This window comes from Hydra vulgaris, chromosome 09 (genome assembly GCF_038396675.1).
Source record: "Hydra vulgaris chromosome 09, alternate assembly HydraT2T_AEP".
NCBI classification, from domain to species: Eukaryota; Metazoa; Cnidaria; class Hydrozoa; order Anthoathecata; family Hydridae; genus Hydra; species Hydra vulgaris.
In genome coordinates, this window is record NC_088928.1 from 4,638,894 (window position 1) to 4,648,033 (window position 9,140).

Below are 9,140 nucleotides of genomic sequence, written 5' to 3' on the forward strand. Positions count from 1 at the left end.
TAAAAATGTGTGTATATATATATACATATATATATATATATATATATATATATATATATATATATATATATATATATATATATATATATATATATATATATATATATATATATATATATATATACACACACACACACATATATATATATATATATATATATATATATATATATATATATATATATATATATATATATATATATATATATATATATTACAAAAAAACATTGTTTTGATAAAAAAATGTTTTATTTTTGTATATTTGACATTTTTATTTAATAACCATCAAAAGAAACCGTTAAAAAGACTAACTTTAAACTTTATATTTGACATTTTCATTTGACAACCAACAAAAGAAACTATTAAAAAAACCAACTTCAAACTTTATTTTTGACATTTTTATTTGACAACCAACTGAAACTGTTAGTAAGACCAACTTCGAACTTAAGATACTATATTTGAGATATTGAAAGAATTAAGAAAAATTTCTCAGAAAAGTGGGTACGAATTTACTTTAGAATTGCATATTTGAATAATATTTTAGTAGTTAGTGAACCGATTCGCTTGAATGAGGCCTAACTGCGCCTAGCAAGTAAAAAAATGCGAACGACTGTTATCACCGTTTGCTGAAAGCTATCTAAAAACATTTTATTTTTGTTTACAAATAAACGATAAAGCTATCACTGAAATCATTATTTGGTAGACTTTGTTTAAATTTGGAAAAATTACGATAACATCTTTACTGATTGAAAATATTTTTAAACCACTAGTTTGAAGAAACAAGTAGAAAGATTTAAGCTATGGCATAGAAAGTAAAACAAATAGAAAGTAGAACAAAAAAGTAGAGATTTTGGTTTTTCTGTTAACTTTCAACAGCATAAACACAGCAAAAGAAAAAACCTATTTTCTTTTTATCGCAAGCATATGGAAAATTAAAGTTCGTGATTTTTATTGTTTGATATAATGAAAATGAAAAAGAGGGTTTATTGAAAATACTGCAAAAAAAAACAGGTTATACAATATTAAAAAGTCAGAAAAGAAATTTAGTGTCTATTTTCTACATTCTATTGTCTACATTTTTTCTACATTTTTTTTCTACATTTTTCTACAGTTCTCGAACATCACTTTCATTGTATCTATTACAAATATATAACAAAGATTTTATTGCATACAAATAAAATTTACTTTTTTTATTTAACGGGATTAAGTACTCAACTTTGCTACATTTACCATAGTTCAGGTTATAAGCGATTTTTATTAGGAAAAACTTATTCTTCAACCGAAATATCAATCAATTTATATCATATAGATTCTTCATTAAACCTGATATTCAACGTGTCGCAAATGCTACACCGGCATTTTTTGGCGTTTTTAGCACTATGTAATTAGAACTTGCACTACCAATGCAAAATTAAACCGATCCTCTCTCTTCGTTCTTAGGCAGTGGATTCAAGAAATTTGAAGCGTCCAATGACGTGGTTTTTCAGGGGCATACGACTCCATTTGCTCAAGGGTGCTTCATAAATGGCCACGTTGCAATATCAAGATTCCAATGATTAAATTGCTGTGACCATCTTTCGGAAACCTAGCTTAAATGGTTTACATTTTTCGATGTGAGAAAGTTAAAACTACAAGAATTTCCGTTTCAATAAACCTTTAGTTGCAAAAACTTTCAACTAAAGTAACCCTAACCTTAACCTACTCCAATCTTTTAATTCTCACAGAGATATTAAAACACTTTTTTGAAACAGCTAACAAATAATTGTATAAAGTTAATGAGTGGTTTATAAGTAATAATCTCTCTCTTAATGTGGATAAAACCAAATTCTACACTACAGTCCGTAATTATTCGAACAGTCATACTTTTTGATATAAGATAAAGTTTTACTTACAATTGGGAGATAAACTGAAAATAAATCTACCTGAATTAAATGTTATCTTCCTATTTATTAAGTTTACGTAGAAATTAATATAAAGTCCAATTAAATTAGTTTATAATTTACTTGATCGGAAATCACCTTTAATAATAACCGCCGTACATATTCTTGTCATTTTACATAACGACTTTTTTTTTTTTCGACTTTTTTTCACATGACTTTTTAAAAGTATCCAAGTGAACTACTTTTGCCATTATTCCCTCTATTATTTCAATCTGTGGCATTCCGACCGAAACAGTCTCACTTGAACTTGAATGAATGAACTTTTGCCTATTAATGACTAAAATGACGCTTATTCCATTAAAATATTGAAAACTTAATAACAGTTTCTTTAATTTGTTACATAATTAATATTGACGTTAAGGCCTTTCCTATTCCAGTTACTGAGTAGAAGACAACATGTCGTTTAAGAAGAGCTCTTCCATCACGGAGAAGAACAAGGAAACCTGGACAAAGAACTTAGTCCAGTTTCAAACCCCATTAAGAAGAGGCAACGTGGCAATTTATGAAGCACCCTTGAGCGAACGGAGTTGCATGCCTCAGAAAAACCACGTTATTGGACGCTTCAAATTTCTTGAATCCACTGCCAAAGAACGGAGAGAGAGGATCGGTTTAATTACTGTAGAGCTTAAAGACCTATGGAGCAAAACATTGAACTTCCCGCATTTATCTGATCAAGCCATTTGTGCAAAACTAGTAAAACTTCTGAAAGACTACGAGCGCTGCAGAAAAAAACAAAACTATGGTTCATTGAATGAACTGTTTGACATGACCAAGATGAAAGGCGAATGCTTGTGCAAAGAAGATGAGAACCCCTACAAACAGCAAATTGAAAAAAAAGGTTAGTTGTCACGTTGATTCGACTGGCAAACCTGCTAGTGCCAATACCATCCACCCATCCAACCGAAAGAGGGCAATGGAAGCGACTGTGTCCACACTTACCAGCTTAAGACTACCTGATTGTTCCGAAAGTAGCACAGACTCATCCGAGAACATTACAGACAGTCCTTGGGAAGATGAAAATGCAGCATCAATAAACAAAAGGAAGTATAACCCTACAGACATTGCAAGACGTCTTGTTACATGTTCAAAGCTGTCGTCCCAGCAGCAGTGGTATGCCGCCAGCTTTCTGGTGAAGATATTGAAATCCCAACCCCATGTCAATCAGCAATCCACAAGGCTATCTACACAAGAGCTGCTCAAGTGAAGAAACACTTGGTGAGTACGCTTCAGCTGGAGAAGTGGAGCATACACTTTGATGGCAAATACATTGAGGGCTTTGAATATTAGGCCGTGGTCCTCAAGAATGAATCTAATGAAATTAAGTTGACTGCGCTAAAATTGAAAGATGGGAAAGCTCAAACCATTGCATAAGGACTCTAGGATGTGTTAGAGGATTTCAACCTGTGGGGATCAGTTGTGATGATTTTTGCCAACACAATAAACGTGAATACCGGCAAGAAGACAGGCGTTGTTTTTCGGCTGCAGCAAATGTTCAAAGAGAAAGGTCACCCCAAGCCCAAATTTATCAGTTGCCAGCACCACGTGCTAGACCACGTTCTTCGCGTTGTGATGGACGATGAGCTCCATGGGTCGACTAAATCACCAAGCATCGAGTATTTCTTTGTGCAGAATTTGATAAGCAATTACAATAAATTGAAAGCAGCCTTAAGCAACGGTAAAACTGAGATTAAGGAAACAGGCGGTTGAAGAGATGACATGAAGTTTCTCTACTACCTCACTCGTGTCTTCCGTCACTTAACTGAAAGGAATTTTTTTTTTTTTTTTTTTACAACAATCATTATTATATATTTCAAAAACAAATAATATTTACATGTCTCCAGTTTATATAAATGTCCACGACAAATATTTACAATATCTAAAGAGCGTTAACAATGCTGTTTTACGCATGCGCGTTTGACATTTTAACTCATGCAAGTTAAAATAATAAATTCGTGGTTTATAATATAAAGTGCTGGCTATTAACCCATGCATTTAAAAAATATACGCAAGTCCGTCGCACCACAGGGCTACTAGGGACTTGCTTGTCGTTGTCGTTGAAAATATATGCTATTTGTTGAAAATATATATCAACATGTATTAGTAGTACTATATAGTTGTAAGAAAACTCGCAGAAGACTAAGAAAAGTCTTTTCATCGAGAACCTTTAAAAAACAAAATAAACTAAAAATTTAAAGAGTAAAGACACACATTAATTTTTTGACACACATTAATTTTTTGAGGTCTACTGTTCAGTAATATTTTACTATGTATAGTTGCTAACAATTTTTATTTATTTATTTATATTTTATGTTTTATTTCTTTTTTATTTATTTTTATAGCTTAAATTGTTCTTTTTACATTTTGTTATATTAATTGTTCTTTTATATTAAATACATATCGAAAAAATTGGTTTTGTTAATTATGAGATCTTTTAGTTTTTTCTTCAGGGCAATAAGATTATCCAATTTAGTAAGTTCTATATTTTGAGGTATTGTTTTGTTGTATAAATAGGGGCCACGGTATACAATTGAAAATCTCGAAAATTTTGTTTTTTTTATGGGCAATGTAAAGTTTCCGGTTCCTCGTGTGATATATCTGTTGGTGTTGGTTTGAAAAAAGTTATTAGTAAAATGAGTTGGGACAAGTCCGAGCTTATATTTGAGCATAAATAAAACATTTTGGTAGATGTTAATTTGATAGATATTTAAAGCATTCAAGTTTTTAAGTAAAGGATCGGCATGAGTGAATTTATTTTTATTATAAATCAATCTTGATGCGTGTTTTTGGTGTGTATATAGAGAACTTAATTTAAATTTATTTGTACTTCCCCAGGCAATATTAGCATATGTTAGATAACTTTGTATATAAGAAAAGTAGAGAACTTTCAGATTCTCCTGGGAAAGTATAGTTTTGACTTTGTAAAGTATGCCGATACTTTTTGATATTTTTGTATTTAATGTTTTTATATGGGGTTTCCAAGAAATCGTTTCGTCATTAATTATCCCAAGAAATTTAATAGTTTCAGTTCTTTCGATGTTTATGTTATCAGTTTTTAGTAATGGTAGCATGCTTGGTATTTTGTTTTTTTGCTGGTTGGAATGAAACAAGATGTTTTTTCTTGATTTAAAGATAATTTATTTACTTTAAACCAAATGTTTAGACTCTCAAGGTCATCATTTGCAGATTCAAAGAGATTTTCAATTGATGCTGATGAATAAAATAAAATTGTGTCATCAGCAAACATTATTGCATCAAGTTTTTTTAGTGATTGTGGAAGATCGTTAATATAAATTAAAAATAAAAGAGGACCAAGAATGGAACCTTGGGGAACTCCGCATTTTATTTTTAGTAAATTAGAATATTTATTATTGTTCGAAATAACACATTGTTGTCTGTTGCACAGATAACTTTTAAACCAATCTAGGCTAGTATTTTTTATTCCGTATTTTTCCATTTTTGATTAATGAGATCCCTTCATGAATTTCAAACAGATCCCAAACATCAGCAATGCACGCATAAACTCTCGTGCCATACTAGCCCTTCTTGCGTTTATTCTGATGCCAGAAACCTGGATCAGGTTGCGTAAAATCTGTTCATTTATTTCTTACTCATGGGCTGACCATTGGTTCAGCAGTCAATTGTTCCGCGTTGAAGATTTTGAAGAACCATCTGAAGCTCTGAATGACTACCCAAAAGCTCTCAATTGCTTGAAAACCCACTGGTGAACAGGTGATTCTCCAATCAACATTTCCCGAAGCAACAAGTGCTGCGAGCGCCATCAAAGTTATGCAAGAATTGCACGATTCCAGCCGTAACAAGGACAACCTCCCACTGAGATTCATGACATTATCATGAATGTTTAACTTCCTTGTGCGTTTGATGATCCTATCTAATGTTGTATGCATGGTACTCTACAGCTTTTGTTCAATTTTGTATCTGCTTACAATGACTTCAAAAATTTGGTCAAAAGCTAATAAATAAAATTCTTAAAATCATTTTGTGCGTGAGGTTTTTTTATCAAATCGCCTTGAATGTGATATTTTATTTAATCTTAAATGAAAGCTCATCAAATTATGATACAGGGAAACGAGGTTGTGTAAAAGTCATCACCCTAGTGAACATATAAAAGTATTTAAAAAAAATCAAAAAATATTGTTATGGCATCTAAACCATTTCTAAACAATAAACCTTTAAAAATTTTATATTTTTCTTTCATTTACCGTAAACCTTTAAACTACTTTGAACGTTTTTGAGATTTTACTTGCTCTTCCTTCACTATTGACAATATTTGAAATTTAACAAAATGAATATAGGGGCTAAGATTGATTCTTACATAATTCAAATTCAAAATAATATTTAAACAAAAGGACTTTGTATAATATTAATTGAATTAGTCATTCAAAGTTACCCCACAAATGACGTAACTTTGAATGCGTTTTTTTGTAAAAGCAAAACCTATTCAAAAACGCACTGCTTTGTTTTAATATTTAATAAAAACAACAGTCTAGTTTCACATTAATTTATTTCTATTAAAATAAAAGCATATTATTTCATAACAAACACCCATTTAGTATTTTATTTTAATGTGTAAGTATTAAGCAGACTAGCATAAAAAAAGTCTCATTTACATCAGTTTTACTGACAGACAATGCAAGTGGAACATCTTTACATTTTGCAAAAAAATCCTCAAAAAAAAAACTATTAAAAAAGGCACAAGTAATTTTTTTACTTTCCTTTTAGCCTGCTTTTTCCTTGACATTAACATAAAACAATAGTTAAGTAAATTAATTACTGCTTGGCTTTCTAAAATTACAACTACCATCTGGCAAATGATTGAAGATTATACTTATATCTAATGGGTAAATCCCATATGTCTTTCAAAACCACTAAGCTACTAAGTTGCTGATTACTTTTTGATTTAAAAAAAATATAATATTTATAAGTAAAGAAAGAACAAAGGAGATTTATTTTTTGTAACTATCTATGCTTTTTTAGGAACAAGAGGTTTTCGATTGATCAAGTATTTTCCTCTAATACTATTAAAGAGGTCCATACAATAGATACAAGATACTGTTTTCTTTGCAACAAGTATTTTTTTAGTAAATTTAAGTACCTTTTCACTGTTGAAATTGTTGAGATTATAACTATGAAAGACCTTTAACTCCTATAATTTGACAAAAAACAATAACAAACCAGTCAAAAAAGTGAATAGAATCAAATCGTCCTGACTTTAATTGCATTGTACATTAGGTGGTCCACTTTTGGTCCAATACTGTATATATATATATATATATATATATAAATATATATATATATATTTATATATATTTTTGTGTGTGTAAATATATATATATATTTATATATATTTTTGTGTGTGTAAATATATATATATTTATATATATTTTTGTGTGTGTAAATATATATATACATTTATATATATTTTTGTGTGTGTAAATATATATATATATATATATATATACAGTACCTACTCATATTATTCGACTCAAGCTCAATTTTTAGCTTTTTGTCTTTTTTGTGTGTCTAAAATGCAATACAAGCAATCGCAACTTAATTTTTTTGTTATATAATCTATATATTATTACATACAAAGCATATTAAGAAACTTAATACTTGGTTGTGAGCCCTTTTGACTCTATAAGAGCTTTGACACGCCTTGGCATACTATTTATGCACTTTGAGGTCAATGCTTTAACTTCTGGATCTCGAACCCATACATCAATCAGTTGTTCTGTAAGCTTCTGTTTACTCGTTATTATTTCCGCACTGATTTTACGTTTTACTAGCTCCCACAGATTTTCAATAGGATTCATATCTGGAGAATTTCCAGGCCAATCAAGAAGCTCAATACTCTCATTAGCAAGAAATGTCTTTATGGATTTTGCAGTATGGCAAGGAGCACCATCTTGCATAAAAATTATTATTATTTTAATTACTATTTTTTCACCATTAGGAAACCACTCTTGTATCTGTGGAATCAGGGTGGTCTGTAGGACAGTCTTGTACTGATCTTGCTTCATTGTCCCTTGTACAATGTAAAGTTGACCGGTACCCCTGCTTGATATGCATGACCAAACCATTATGGATGCTGGGTGCTTTACCTTGTTTACGATACATTCTGGCTTGTGTTGTTCTCGTGGTCTGCGGCGGACAAATGTGGCTTTGTCTTCTAAAGTTTGAAAGGTAGATTCATCGCTGAATACAACCTGAATATAGCAATAATTATTGATGTTTAATAATATTTAAAGTATTAGTAAAATCAATTGGGGTAAGATATTAATGCAAAAGCGTCTTTTGAAAACTTGTAATAATAAAATATTGTTTGTTTAAGTTTCAGGAGAGAATAAATAGAAAATCTACCTTATTCCAGTCATCCTGAGAAAAAGAAGAGTGTTTTTTAGCCCAAGCAAGACGTTTTTTAATCATCGCAGTGGTAAGTTTTGGTTTCTTCAGTGGCTTTCTGCACTTGAATCCTAACTCGTAACTTCGCCTTCTTAAAGATCCAAGTGAAATGTTGATTCCTTGGTCTTTCAAAACGCTTTTCAGTTTTATTGCTGGCATCTTACGATTTTGCTCAATAACTTTTTTGATCTTTCTATCATCTCTAGCACTTGTTATTCTTTTTCGGCCACAGCAGCCTGTTCGCTGTGCTTCTAATTTGACCCCCATTTTGAGTTTAGAATTTATTCTTCTAACTGTAGCCTGTGAGACTTTGACAATTTTGGCAATATTTCTTTGACTGTGATTTGTTTCTTGCAGAAGAACAGCTACTTTAGCTAATTTACGTGGGGAAACATCACTAGCTCTACCCATTATTAATCTAAAAACCACAACAACATTTAATAAGTTATTATATGACAGGGATTCTTTAAAAAAACACTTAAAAACAACTGAAATTTCATTACTTGAGTTTTTAAGACAGTCAACAATAATTTAGACATATAATTTGAACATATAAAGACATATAATTTGAGTTATGAAAGATAAAAATAACTGAATGTTTTTAATTTTATATTTTTAAAATTTACCATACCTTTTATAAAGTTGAAAATATTGTTAAAAAGTGTATATATTTCATAAATGTTTTTAATCTAAAACAAAAAATGAATGACAGGAAGTTATATTACATATAAATAATAAAAAGTAAACAGCAATAACCCCTACCTAACAAAGAAAATCCAA

At 30.3% G+C, this 9,140-nt stretch overlaps 1 long non-coding RNA gene across 1 annotated transcript; it reads right to left on the reverse strand.

The window, feature by feature from the left end:
- Nucleotides 1-7,932: 7,932 nt before the first annotated feature.
- Nucleotides 7,933-9,140, reverse strand: LOC136084979 (uncharacterized). Its single transcript, XR_010640967.1, has 3 exons — nt 8,992-9,140; nt 8,319-8,778; nt 7,933-8,164 (listed from the first exon to the last, which is right to left on the reverse strand). It is a non-coding gene; the product is annotated as an uncharacterized LOC136084979 (long non-coding RNA).